Below are 7,342 nucleotides of genomic sequence, written 5' to 3'. Positions count from 1 at the left end.
TTTTTTAGATTTTTCTACCTGGATTATTGAGCATGCATCAGGATATTTACACTACAATCTTTGCCTCATTTACCCATACATACAGCATTCTACTATATCTCTACAAAGCTAATTGAACAAATCATTCTAAAGAGACTAATCAGTGCTTTATCACATTCATATATGTGGGGTTTTGTCCTGTCTCTGTCTGTTTCTTCATGTTTCATGTTCAGCTCTGTTTTCCTTGTGTTCAGCCCCTGTCTCACCTGTGCCTCATGTTAATCACTACAGGTGTCTGTTGTTATCCCAATCAGTGTTGCGTGTAAATATTCAGTTCCTTTGCGTCTTGTCTTTGTCTCAGGATTATCCTTCCATGGTGTCGTGTTCAGCCTTTTGTCCTGTCAGCCCTGATCTGCCTGTTTCCAGTTTGTGAGTAGCTGCCCTGTCAGCATTTTGATTTTGTTTTGTATAATAAATATTTTTACGTTTTCCTTGAGAGTCCTTGTCATCCTCCCTGCACGTGGGTTCAAACACCCCAGACGGCCGAACATGATAGAATCCCGAGACCATACTGAACCCAGCGGGAGGATGATTACTTTGTTCGAGTTTTTGGCCCGTGAGGCAGAGAAGACTGCCCAGAAAGATAGAGAAAGGGAGGAGAGGAGGAATCCATTTTGGGGGACCCACCTGGCCATTAAACCTGGTTCCTCAGCCTCGCAGCCCCCCTGTCCCTCTTGGTCTCGTCGCACCGCTGCATCCCGCTACACCCCGCTGCAACCCGCTGCACCCCGCTGCCCACCTCCTCCTCGCTTTCCACCTGGCGGTCCCAAGCAATCGTCAGAGAGAGGGGGCAAACCGCTGGTCCTCCCCAAACCCAGCGCAAGAAGGGGAGAGCCTCACGAGTGGAGGAAAAGCCCAGCCTTCAGTCGCCGGAGGAACGGCGGAAAATTTTGCTGGGAGGGATGTACCTGTGTCCCTCAGAGGAGCAGTACAGCCCTCCCTCGCTGGAGGAGCTGGAACGGTGGCAGGCTTCCATAGTAGCAACATATCTGGATCCGTTTCTGCCCTGCCACGAGGAGACCCAGGTGGACGCTCCTCACTCCAATCCTCCAGAGGGGTTCAAGGTTCCATCTACTGCAGCAGTCCCGGTCCCACCACCTGCTATAGTTTCAGCTCCGTCACCTGTTGCAGCTCTGCCTCCTCTACCACCTGCTACAGCTCTGGTTCCTGTCCTTAACTCTCCTGCTGCAGCCCCGGTCCCTGGTCTTCCTGCTGCAGCCCCATCTCCATCACCTGCTGCCTCAGCTCCAACTCCATCACCTGTTGCCACAGCTCCGGCTCTACCACCACCTGCTGCTGCAGTCCTGAATCCACCAACAGCTGCAGCCCCGGCTCCGTCACCTGCTGCTGCAGCCCGGGCTCCGTCACCTGCTGCTACAACTCCGGCTCCATCACCTGCAGCTGCAGCCCCGTCTCTGGTCCCTGGTTCTCCAGCTGCAGCTCCGTCTCTGGTCTCCAATTCTTCAGCTGCAGCCCCGTCTCTAGTCCCCGTTCCTGGTTCTCCAGCTGTAGTCCTAGTACCCAACTCTCCTGCTGCAGTCCTGACTCCACCACCACCACCTGCTGCAGATCTGGTTCCCAGCTCTTCAGCTGAGGTCCACGCTCCTGGTTCTTCGGCTGAGGTCCACTCTACTGCAGAAGATCCCAGCCCGCCTGAAGTCATCGCTCCCGACTCTTCTGCTGAGGTCCTCGCTCCCGACTCTTCTGTTGAGGTCCTCGCTCCCGACTCTTCTGCTGAGGTCCTCGCTCCCTACTCTTCTGCTGAGGTCCTCGCTCCCGACTTTTCGGCTGAGGTTCTTGCTCCAGGCCCTTCGGCTGAGGTCCTCGTTCCGGGCCTTTCGGCTGAGGTCCTCCCTCCCGGCTCGCCTGAGGTCTTTGTCCCCGACCCACCTGAGGTTTTCGTACTCAACCCGCCTGAGATCTTCCTCGTTTCTGGCCCACCTGTGGAGGTCCTCACCCCTGGTTTGGCTTTGGGGGTCCGCATCTACTTGAGTCCAGGCAGGCAGAGATGGACGCTTCTACTACCCCGGAAGAGACCGTCCCCTGGTCGCCCACCGGAACTCTGGTCTGAGGGTGGATGGTTTCCTGGTCGCCCCCCTGATCTCTTGCCTCATCTGGAATGGTCACCTGATCGCCATCCTGAATACTGGCCCTGCCCTGGATGGTCTCCTGACCATCCACCTTGATCCTGAGTTGGGTTTTTTTGGTTTTTGTGTCTTGTGTTTCCCAGGTTTTCCTGTCGGTTTTTTGTTCTTCTGGTCATATGTGTTTCTCTGTCCTGTTTTGTCCCACCTCCCACCCAAGTTGGATGTATCTTGTTTTTGGTATGTCAGGAGCCATCCCTTGAGTGTGGGGTACTGTAGGGTTTTGTCCTGTCTCTGTCTGTTTCCTCATGTTTTCTGTTCAGCTCTGTTTTCCTCGTGTTCAGCCCCTGTCTCACCTGTGCCTCATGTTAATCACTGCAGGTGTCTGTCGTCATCCCAATCAGTGTTGTGTGTATATATTCAGTTCCTCTGTGTCTTGTCTTTGTCTCGGGATTATCTTTCCATGGTGTTGTGTTCAGCCTTTTGTCCTGTCAGCCCTGATCTGCCTGTTTCTAGTTTGTGAGTAGCTGCCCTGTCAGCATTTTGATTTTGTTTTGTATAATAAATATTTTTATGTTTTCCTCGATCGGCCTTGTCATCCTCCCTGCACGTGGGTTCCAACACCCCAGACAGCCGAACACGATAATACACCGATGGGACACACATCGGAGGCAACGAGTGGTTCAGTGTCTTACTCAGGGACACTTCGGCATGTGACTGCTGGAGGATTCAAACCCCCAACTCTTGCATTGGAAAACGACTGCCCTAACCACTCAGCCACAGCCGCCCTAGTCTACATGTGTTTTGTGGACTTGGAGAATACTTTTGACCGTGTTCCTTGAGGTACACTGTGGGAGGTGCTCCGTGAGTATGGGATTGGGGGCCCGTTGCTATGGGCTGTTCGGTCCCAATACAAGTGGTGCAAGAGTTTGGTTCACATTGCAGGTAGTAAGTTGGACTCCTTCAGGGTGAGAATTGGTCTCCACCAGGGCTACCCATTGTCACGATTTTGTTCATAACTTTTATGGACAGAATTTCTTGGTGCAACCAGGGGGTGGGGGGATTCCGGTTCGATGCCCTCAGGATTCCGTCTCTGCTTTATGTAGATGATGTGGTCCTGCTGGCATCATCATGCCATGATCTCCAGCTCTCACTGGAGTAGCTCACAGCCGAGTGTGAAACAGGTGGGATGAGAATCAGCACCTCCAAATCTGAGGCCATGTTCTTCAGTTGAAAAAGGGTGGATTGCTCTCTTCAGGTTGAGGGTGAGGTTATGCCTCAAGTGGAGAAGTTCAAGTATCTTGGGGGTTTGTTTACAAGTGAGGGAAGAATGGAGCATGAGATTGACAGATAGATTGGTTTAGCATCTGTAGTACTGCGGACTCTGTGCCAGTCTGTTGTGGTGAGGAAGGAGCTAAGCCGCAAGACAAAGCTCTCTGTTTACCGATCAGTCTACATTCCTTCCCTCACCTATGACCACAAACTTTGGGTAGTGACCAAAAGAATGAGATTGCGGTTACAGGCAGTTGAAAGGAATTTCCTCCGCTGGATAGCTGGACTCTCCCTTAGAGATAGAGGAGAAGTTCAGCCATCTGGAGAGACTCTGAGTAGAACCACTGCTCCTCCATATTGAGAGGAGTCAATTGAGGTGGTTCAGGCATCAGGTAAGGATGCTTCTTGGGCACGTCTCTAGGGAGGTGCTTCAGGCATGTCCGACTGGGAGGAGACCCTGGGGAAGACCCAGGACATGCTGGCGAGACTACTCCTCTCAATTGGCATGCCTTGGGGTCCTCCCAGAAGAGCTGGAAGAGTTGGCTGTGGAAAGAGATGTCTGGGCCTCCCTGCTCAAGCTGCTGCCCCCACGACCAGACTTCGAAACAAGCAGAAGATAATGGATGGATGGATGGATGTAGTTTCTGTAGTCCAGGTTTATTTCCTTTAGTCCAGGTGTAGTTTACATGGTCTGCATGTAATTTTTGAGGTCCAGGTGAAGTATCTGTTGTCTTGGTGAAGTATTTATCATGATTTGGTGTTTTTGTCAAACCCAAATTGCAGACAGAATGCCGGGAACTCGAAGGATAAGCTAAGAATTATAATATCTATTAATAATCAAAAGGCTGACATGGCAGCAAAACATATGTGCAACGTGGAGACATGGAGGGAGAACAGAACATGGCATCATACAGGACAATCCACCAACAGGGGAACAACAAGGAAACAGAATATATAGATATGCTGTTGTTGTTGTTGTTGTTGTTGTTGTTGTTGTTGTTGTTGTTGTTGCTGTTGTCCATTGTTGTCATCTTTCTTTGTTGAAATCAGGTCTCTCTTGTAAATGAGTCCTCGAGGCTCAATGGGATTTACCAGTATAAATAAAGGTTGATTGATATGCATAATTACAAACACCTGGGGGAGGATAATAAGGGACAGATGCAGCAGGAGCTGGCAACACGAGAGAAATACACTGAGGAAGACTGGATGGATGACACAAGAAAAAACGCATAATGCATACATCCTCTCAGTAACCCCCCCCCCCCACACCCCCACCCACACCCACACACACACACACACACACACACACACACACACACACACACACACACACACACACACACACACACACACACACACACACTCTAAGGATGGCCCCTGATGTCCCAAAACAATCCTCCAGCCTCCATGCTGTCTCCTGAAGTCCACTATCATCTCCTTTGTTTTGCTGGCCTTCAGAAAGAGGTTATATTCCTGACACCAGCTGGTCAGTGATTTCACCTCATCTCTATAGGCACTCTCGTTGTTGTCAGTGGCCCAAGATGGTGATGTCATCAGCGTACTTGAAGATGATGTTTGAGCTGTGCCTGGCGGTACAGTCCATGAACAGAGAGTACAAGAGTGGACTGAGGACACAGCCCTGAGGTGTACCGGTGCTGAGGACTAGTGTGGAGGAGAATTGACTGCCGATTCTCACTGTCTGTGGTCTTTTGGTGAGGAAGTCCAGTATCCAGCAGCAGATGGCCTTCTCCAGGCCCAGTGTGGTGAGCTTGAAGATCATTTTGGAAGGGATTATGATGTTGAATGCTGAGCTGTAGTCAATGAAGAGCATTCTCACATACAGTAGGTGTTTCCCTTCTCCAATGGCTGAGGGAGGTGTGAACTGCTAAAGCATAAGCGTCATCTGTTTTCTCTGTATGCAAACTGTAAGGGGTCCAGGGTGTTTGGGAGGGAGACACAGATGTGTTCAACTAATTCCAATTAAAAAATGTCAGATTTCTGAAATAAGTTATTTTTCAATGTTCATTTGGAAAGGTAGTCCAACTAAGCGTGCACAGGACAATGAGTGACTCTATGGTGGGTTTTACTAGAGCCCAGAGCAGCTCCATCTCATTCTCCACCTACTAACACACTTATCTCATCTCCCTAGAGTCATGCGCTACATCCTCCTTTCACTTTTAAATATTTTTTACAGTAAGTTTTAACATAGAAACATAATTAGGTTTCCCAATTTAACCATTTCAATTAAAATACCCTTACCAGAAATTACTCTGCAAACTAGGGTAATAAGGGGGGAAAAAGTTTCTCTTATTCAACAAAGATGGACAAATCTGTCAAAGTCTTGAGTTTTTTTAATGGAGACGAGGAAATTGGTTAATAAATTGTGTACAGCTGTGCATTTAAAAAGCTAAGCTCAGATTTGTAAAAGTTGATCAACAGATATATAGGCTGATTCAATTCAATTTTCAGTTCAATTCAGTTTATTTATATAGCTCCAAATCACAACAAAGTCATCTCAGGGCACTTTACAGGAACATTCACATACATAGAAAAGCCAATTAGTAAAGTTCTCTATCTAAGGAATCCAGCAGACAAGTTGAATCTTCACTTCGTTGCAGTCTCCCATCCTGAGCAAGCACAGTGGTAACAGTGGAAAGAAAAACTCCCTTTAACAGGAAGAAACCTCCAGCAGAACCAGCTCAGGACAAGCGGCCATCTGCTTTGACCGGCTGGTTGAGAGGACAGGAAGGAGAGACAGACGAACACAGAATGGTAGGTCCAGGTATAGGTCCAGGTATAGGTCCAGGTGTATCTGAAAGACAAACAAACACGGTAGGAAAAATAATTACAAATAAAAAACTGGTTGAGCAGAGTAAGTAAAGACAGTAGCAGAGTGAACAGTGTGGTCAGTTTGTCCCCCAGCAGTCTAAGCCTATAGCAGCAGAACTAAGGGACAACTCAGGAAACCCAAGCTGACCCTAACTATAGGATTTATCAAAAAGGAAAGTCTTAAGCCTAGTTTTAAAAATGGATAATGTGTCAGCCTCACGGACAGAGATTGGAAGTTGGTTCCACAAGAGAGGAGCCTGAGAACTGAAAGATCTGCCTCCCATTCTGCTTTTGTAAAGTCTAGGAACCGCGAGTAAGCCTGCAGTCTGAGAGCAAAGTGCTCTGTTAGGAAAATATGGAACAACAAGATCTGTAATGGGTGGCTGTGGCTGAGTGGTTTCAGCAGTCGTCCTCCAATGCGAGAGTTAAGGGTTCGAATCCACCAGTAGTCACATGTCGAAGTGTCCCTGGGCAAGACACTGAACCCCCCATAGCTTCTGATGTGTGTCCCATCAGTGTATGAATGTGATAAAGAACTGATTAGTCTCTTTAGAATGATTTGTTCAATTAGTTTTGTAGAGATCTAGTATAGAGCTGTATGAATGGGTCAGTGAGGCACAGATTGTTGTAAAGAGATTTGAGTGTCTTGAAATAAGATAGAAAGGTGAAATATAAGTACAGTCCATTTACCATTTAATATATGATGGAGCTAGGTTTTTGATAGCTTTGTAGGTTAGAAGTAAGATTTTGAATTCTATTCTGGATTTGACAGGGAGCCGATGGAGAGAAACTAAAACTGGAGAAATATGATCTCTCCCAGTAACTCCAGTTAAGACTCTGGCAGCAGCATTTTGGATCAACTGAAGACGTTTTAAAAAAGTATTTGGGCATTGTATTAGTATTGAGAACTCAAATATAGTATGTACATCTTGCAACTGTAATGTTTAAGCATCTTGAATTGTGATTTATTTATTTTTACTAATGGATGTTTTGTTGTAAATATTTTAATACTATTGTTACCGTTTTTAAGACTGTGTTGCTGTATTTGCATATTGTCCAGGACATCCTTGTAAAAGAGACTGATGATCTCAATGGATTTCTTCCTGGTAAAATAAAGG

At 47.5% G+C, this 7,342-nt stretch overlaps 1 protein-coding gene across 1 annotated transcript in view; it reads left to right on the top strand.

Moving 5' to 3' along the window:
* LOC119424614 (excitatory amino acid transporter 1-like) overlaps positions 1 to 7,342 on the top strand; it is a 62,055-nt gene that overhangs the window by 54,045 nt on the left and 668 nt on the right. The window lies entirely within an intron of this gene.

The sequence above is a fragment of the Nematolebias whitei genome, chromosome 18, assembly GCF_014905685.2.
Source record: "Nematolebias whitei isolate Nwh7 chromosome 18, NemWhi1, whole genome shotgun sequence".
NCBI classification, from domain to species: Eukaryota; Metazoa; Chordata; class Actinopteri; order Cyprinodontiformes; family Rivulidae; genus Nematolebias; species Nematolebias whitei.
Note: the sequence above shows the minus strand (reverse complement) of the source record. Positions and strands in the feature narration are given on the sequence as shown.